Source organism: Pseudochaenichthys georgianus, chromosome 17 (assembly GCF_902827115.2).
Source record: "Pseudochaenichthys georgianus chromosome 17, fPseGeo1.2, whole genome shotgun sequence".
Classification (NCBI taxonomy): Eukaryota; Metazoa; Chordata; class Actinopteri; order Perciformes; family Channichthyidae; genus Pseudochaenichthys; species Pseudochaenichthys georgianus.
In genome coordinates, this window is record NC_047519.1 from 20,920,689 (window position 1) to 20,927,927 (window position 7,239).

The window sequence follows — 7,239 nt, forward strand, 5'->3', positions numbered from 1 at the left end:
TATTTAACCTTTATTTAACCAGATAAAAGCATTGAGATAGAATCTCATTTGCAATGCTGACCTGGCCAAGAAGGCAGCAACGTTACACATAACACATAACACATAACACAAACATATAAAATACAAAGAACATAACTAAGAAAACAAAAGACAAAAAAGCAGTCACTACATTGTGCACATTAGGACAGTAAGAAAGGTGCACTACTTATTACTGCAAGAGCAGCTGGTGGTAAGGACTTCAGACAACTTCAATCTAAAACATACTATTGAGACAAGTGCCCTCAGTTTGAGGTGTGATTGAAGGTCATTCCAAGACCAAGGACCATAATAAAAAAGACTCCTTTTCCCAGCCTCAGTCCGCACAGCAGGAACCTGGAACCGTATCCAGGCGCTGGATCTGAGGTTGTAAGAGTCACAAACTGGAGCAAATCTGGCACATATGTACAGTGGAAGCTTACCTAAAATGGCTTTATACATTAATAAAAACCAATGCTGCATCCTACTATGCGTGAGGACCATCCAGTTAGGCTATAAAGTTTGCAATGATGAGTCCTATAGGGTGCATTTGATATATAACGCAGCGCAGCATGGTAGAGTGGGTCAAGTTTGGCCAAAACAGTGGGACAGGCAAATCTATAAATGGTATCACCGTAGTCCAGCTGGGACAGGAATAAGCCAGAGACCAACCGTTTACGGGATGAAGTTGAAAAACAACATTTAAGTCTGTAAAGGAAGCCAAGAGTGAATTTCAATTTCTTAGTTAGAACTTCAATATGGTGTTTGAAGTTGAGATTACTGTCCAACCAAAAGCCCAGATATTTGTAGGTATCGACAAACTCAACAGAGACGCCATCAAGGGTGTCAATGGAGAGGCAAGAGGACGCTGACTTGAGAGCAAAAAGCATTGCTTTGGTTTTTTTACTGTTCAAAAGCAGTTTGGAATCAAGAAGTGCATGCTGCAGCGTGATAAAGTCAGATTTTAGATTGGAAACGGCCATATCCAGAGAAGGAGCACGTGAATATACAATAGTGTCATCAGCATACATATGATAGGTAGAAAATTGCATCTGATTACAAATATTGTTTACATATAATAAAAAGAGCAAAGGCCCCAAAATAGAGCCCTGTGGAACTCCCTTCTTCAAGGTGACAGGGTCAGAGACGGTACTACCCAACCTGACGCATTGAGTACGGTCGGTTAGATAACTCTGAAACCAGCAAATGGCCTTATGACCGAAACGAGACATCAACATAACATTAGACATAATGTGGTGATCTACAGTGTCAAATGCTTTGGCCAGGTCAATAAACAATGCAACACATACAGATTTGTTATCCAAAGCAGCCTTAATATCGTCTAAGACTTTCAGACTGGCAGTCACAGTACTGTGCTTTGATCTGAATCCAGATTGCATAGGGTTAAGGATGTTGTGTGAATTTAAAAAAAGTTTTAGCTGAGTAGAAACTAGGGACTCAAGAATCTTTGATAACGCAGAAAGATTTGAGATAGGACGATAGTTATTTAACTCTGTGGGATCACCAGCTTTCAAGAGGGGCGATACCAGAGCTTGCTTCCACACAGCTGGCAGTGTGTGAGTGGACAGGGAGAGATTAAAAATATCAGTTACTGGTTGTGCTATAATCTGAGCTGCAATTTTTAAAAAGAACGGGTCGAGGCCGTCAGGCCCGGCAGACTTTTTAGGATCAATTGAGTGCAAACCCTGTAAGACTTCAGAGACCGAGAAATAAGCTAAATCAAAAACAGGGGAGTTCATCTCTTGACTAGGGCTGTGAGTACGACCATTTAGAGAGTCATGACTTTGCTCATCAAAAATGTGACCAGCCTTTTTGAAGTGAGCATTGAAAGCATTAGCCATACCATCTGAATCTGAAATAAAAGAATCACTGACCTTCAGTTTTTTTGGGAAACTAGAAACCTTCTTGTTCTGAAGTGATTTAATTGTTTTCCAGAACTTAGAATGGTCATTAAAATAATCAGTGGTTAAGCTCAGATAGTAATCAGCTTTAGCTTTTTTAATAAAGGCTGAACATTTATTTCTGATGACACGAAAAAGAAGCCAGTCATCACTAGTGTTAGACTTTCTAGCTAAGGACCATTGCTTATTTCGATCATGAATTAGATCCGATAGTTCTCTAGTAAACCATGGAGTGTTCCTATTCTTGACTCTGAATTTTCTAAGGGGGGCATGTCTATTAATAATCGATAAAAAGTGATCAATAAAAAATTGGACGGCAACATCGACAGATGGAATTAACGATATGAAGTGCCATTTAACCTCCACCAGATCGTGAAGGAAAGCCTGCTCAGAGAAGTGTTTGAAGCAGCGCCTGAGCACAATAAGGCCCTTGGCTTTGGGCAACTTAGTGCTCCTAACGCAAGCAATAGGGCAAGGGTCGCTGATATCATTAGGAAAAACACCAACAGACACATACTAATGAGCTGCATTTGTTAGAATGACATCTATAAGGGTATCGTTATTGGGTTTGGCAGGGTTTATTCTAGTGGGACTATCAATAAGCTGAGTTAAGTTCAAAGAATCGCAAACCTGCTTAAACTGTGAAGATTTATCACTCAACCAGTCCTAATTTAAATCACCCAATAATATGATTTCAGAAGAAAACGTAGACAACAATTCAGTAAGGCTAGTAGTTGCATCCATGATGGCCGATGGAGGCCTATAACAGCCAATAACAGTGAGAGGAGCATTTGCTATAGTTATTTGGACTGCTAGAAACTCAAATTGCCTTGGAATTGAAATTGAGTGAAGGACTGAGCACTGTAGTTTCTCAGCAGTGTATATTGCAACACCACCAGCTCTGCCCTTACGATCTGCTCTGAATACATTATATCCATCAATGTGAATAACAGTATCAGTGACAGATGGTTTTAACCAGGTTTCAGAAACTACAACAATATCAGGCTTAGCAACTAAAAACCAGGTCTTGAAAACATCTAATTTAGGCACTAGGCTTCTAGCATTAACATGCAGAAAACCCAATCCTTGCCTACAGCTAAACTCTTTCGGAGTTGGCAAATGATGCAGGGAAGCAGAGAAACACTCAGGACCAGGGTTAATGTTAACGTTACCAGAGAGTAAAAGCAGTAACAATATTAACAGTCTGGAAGATGATTTTTTCACATGGGCTCTGGACGCATCGCTCCTCAGGGGGGCGGGGCTGCTCCGATGCTTCGATATTAGCGAGTCCAGAGTAAAAAGGGCATACGGGATATTGCATACTTTACAATAAGACTACCCTTATAAAGGATTTACGAATAGTTTGTAATTCATTTATTAATTAGGTTGTGAACACTTTACAAATCATTAATAAGCTTTTACAAGACGTGAGATAACGGGGTCAACTGTGACCGGTTGCTTGCCAAATAGTGAGCCAACATTTATCTGTACTGCTAAGCCTTATATGGGCTACTTAGCTTACTTCGTCTTCTTCATCAGCAGGCATCCTTGGTATCTGTTCACTGAGTTGATTCCCTCCCTTCCATCTTGATGTTTCTTGGCATCTCTTATGACCATTTATGAATGACTTATTAACGTTTATAACTGCCAAAAGGGAGCCTTATTGTAAAGTGTAAAACACATTACCATCTATTGATGAGTCACTAACGTTTATAACTACTGAAAGGGTCATGTGTTGTTTTTAAGTTTAATACACATCTCCATTTATGAATGAGTTATAACATTCACGCTGACCAAATACACATTTTTCTCATGAAATGCAAAGTAAGATGCAAAAGAGCCAAGCAAAACATTTTATTCACACATGAAGAATCAAAGAAAAGAAAGATGAATATTTAGTATGACTGATACACATATTTAAACATAAAAGCTTTTCTCAGACATAATGGTACTGGAAAAGGCTTTGTGTATATCCTTGAACAAGCGTCCAAGCAGTCCATAAGGGTGAGCAGAGCCAAGCCAAGATGACCATTCAAGAACCTTGAGGTGTTCCTCCAACAAACCCTCTGTACGGTTTCCTCTCAGTCTACGGACATGTCCTTTGACGGTCGACCAAGCTCTTTCTATATGTTAGATATGACTGCTGTCTGGGGGTTCACAAACCACCTGCTGTGGTTTATGGTGTAGTAGTTGTACCCCATGTTACTCAGCACTCTCCTGTATGCCCTCCACTCATGCTACTTCCTGACTTAACATGGCGTCTAATCAGAAGGACAAGGTGGCCTCTTGATGGTTTCTCCACTAGTTTCAACACTAGTCTCCGCCTTTTGTCTTTAACTCCCATCATTCCGAAGACCCATTTATTCCGTCTCCAGGTATGTCCAAAGCGTCCACGTGCATACTAACAAAAAATAAATCACAACATCATCTTAGTTAACAACAAAATGCACACAAATTACAGTAAAAATTGTTGCACATTATGTTTCAAAATGCCATACTTTATTAGGTGCATTGTATAACATAATTTAAGGATAATTATACAGTAATGGTCCATATTGATTTTTTAATTGTTTTTTATTCTCTTGTACAAGAAAGCACAGTCTTGACACAAATACTAAAATAGTTTACTTTATCGGCATTGGTATTACCAATGCTTACTATTTATTTGATACTAATTTGGTAATACAATTAATAAAAAGAACAAGGTTTCATTAAAGTGTATGCTCAATAATGAACTCCAGCTCAACCAACCATATTTGTAATATCTAAGTAATCATCTTGAAATATGACATTATTATTTGTAATATACACACATCTTATTGTGAGGTTAATTTCACATACACTAGGCCGCTCTTCAACACTACTTTGACGTTAGCTTGTCTATAATTGATCATAGCGAATTTAAATTAACCTTAGCAATGCATAAAGTTACATACCAAATAAAATATATCTCTAACTTACAAGGATGACCTTATTTTACCAAACTCAAACAGAAGCCGTTTATTCTACAGTATTATCCCACTTAACACTTCTCTATTACGTTTTACCTTGGAGGCTACAATTAGCATCGTTAGCACATATGTAGCTACCACTTGCTTAAATGCTAACCCAAGTCATTCATTAACGTTAGCTGACTAAAAACATAAGCAACACATAAATAAAGTACTCGAATTTCACTTACCGCAAAACCGTATTCATGCACCGTCTGTTTTAACCACAGAGCGAGTCACAATAGTCCGATATAAGCATGAAGAATAGCACCAGCACAACAAACACGGCCGAGTTCAAGTTATGTTCCTCGGATGAGTTGAGCTGGTTGAGCCCCTGTAGCATCACAGAGCTGCTAGCAGATCGCTGGACATACCTATCACTCAATGTGACCACGCCCTAATGTATGCAAAACGTTAAGGCTTAATATAACTTAAACAAATTATAAATGGTAGTAACTTATAAAGAGATGGCAAGAAACATCAAGATGGAAGGGGGGGAATCAACTCAGTGACCAACAGATACCAAGGATGCTGGCTGATGAAGATGACGAAGTAAGCTAGTGCCAATATAAAGCTTAGTCATCTTGCCAAATAGTGAGCCTGTGTTGATGTATGAAAACTATGTTAGAACTGGTTTATAAATGGTTCTTAATGATTAATAAAGTGTTTACAAACTAATTAATAACCTAATTATAAACTCTTTATGAATCCTTTATAAGGTACAGTGTTTCCCACAGATCTGAAATATACTTGGGGGGTGGTGGTAGGTAGCGGGTTGAGGTGGCGTGCAACAACATTAACATTAACCTTTCTCTTGGTCGTTTGTTACCAGACGGCAGAGCGAACAGGTACAGGCAGGGCCCATAGTGATAGCCCTATAGTTTAAATCTACTACCCACAAATAAACATATGGACATGGGTTACTATTTTAAAAAAAAAAAGGTAAATATATTTAGGAACCTATCAATGTGATTCTAAGTGGGGGTGGACCTCAAATCCTCCGGGGGGGTCCGGGGGCATGCTCCCCCGGTAAGATTTGTTTTTAAATTTTGGAGTTAAATGCATCAATCTGGTGCACTTTTAAGGGAAAATAAAGAGACTAGATCTATGGAAACACCTATATGAAACAGAACTGTATACATTTCAATAATCATAAAATCATGGCCATAACCAATAACATACCATTTCCAATATGAAAAGACACTGAAACTTTTATTTTTGGTTCATTTATAATTGTGAGTGTGTCTGTGCTCCTGAATCAGCCTCTCCCTCCTCTCCCCCCTGCTCCTCTTTGAGGCAGCAGCAAAGACTAGTTTTAGCTCTCAACAAGTTTTAAAAGTGTATCTTGCCTTTTTTCACCTAGTTATTAGTTAACTTTTTATTTTTTATTCATGTATATTTTACTAATCACTACCCTCTCAAATGGAAATATGTGTTTACATAAATGGTGACCAAACCGTTTGAGACCCACTGAGAACTTAGACTAAGTTAACTATCTAAAGTTCTAAACACTCAAGAGAGTCCTTTACCTCACCTGAGCTGAGGTTATCCCAAGCTTGAATGACACACAGAGACCAATCAAGGGCTTTGATTTATGATTTGTATGACAGTGGCCATGTCGGCAGGCCACATCATGTAGACAGCCAGTCACCCTGTGTGAGGCAGGCCACTTAACAGGCCAGGCCATCGGGAAACCCCCCGGTCCTCCCGATGGCCAGTCCTGGACTGGGTACAGGAGGCGTAGAGCGAGGGATCATTGTCCACAAGTTAATCGATCACAGATGGCGTCGTGGGCACGGACGAATAAAAAACTAAATAAAAAACTAAATAATTGAAAACAACAAAAAAACGAAATGGGTCGCGAAATTTACTTGGGCGGCCGTTAATATACCTGGGCGGCCCGCCCAAGTATAGTCTATGTGTGGTAAACCCTGCCAGGTAGTCTTATTGTAAAGTTGTACCGATCCTGCTGTATAACCCTTTGTGTATATTGGCTGTTTGTTGTGTTCTGGCAAACAAAAGTGGACTAGTTGCAGTTGTAAACCAATGTTTTAAAGGAAATTCAGATGGTGTGCATTTGTTCATTTGAGATAATGAGTGTGTTATAAAACCCAATCATCATCAGAGGTACACTTCTATACACTTGGGTAGTTATACGATTCCGTTATCCTTTCCTGCATTGTGACGGGACATGATAATCAAACTCACTGTCTCCTCAGAGCCAATGTCCATGGGAAGAATATCAGACATCCTTCTGTTCCTTTCAACCCAAATACCAGAAAAACAAAAGTTTCCTTTTTGCAAAATCATTC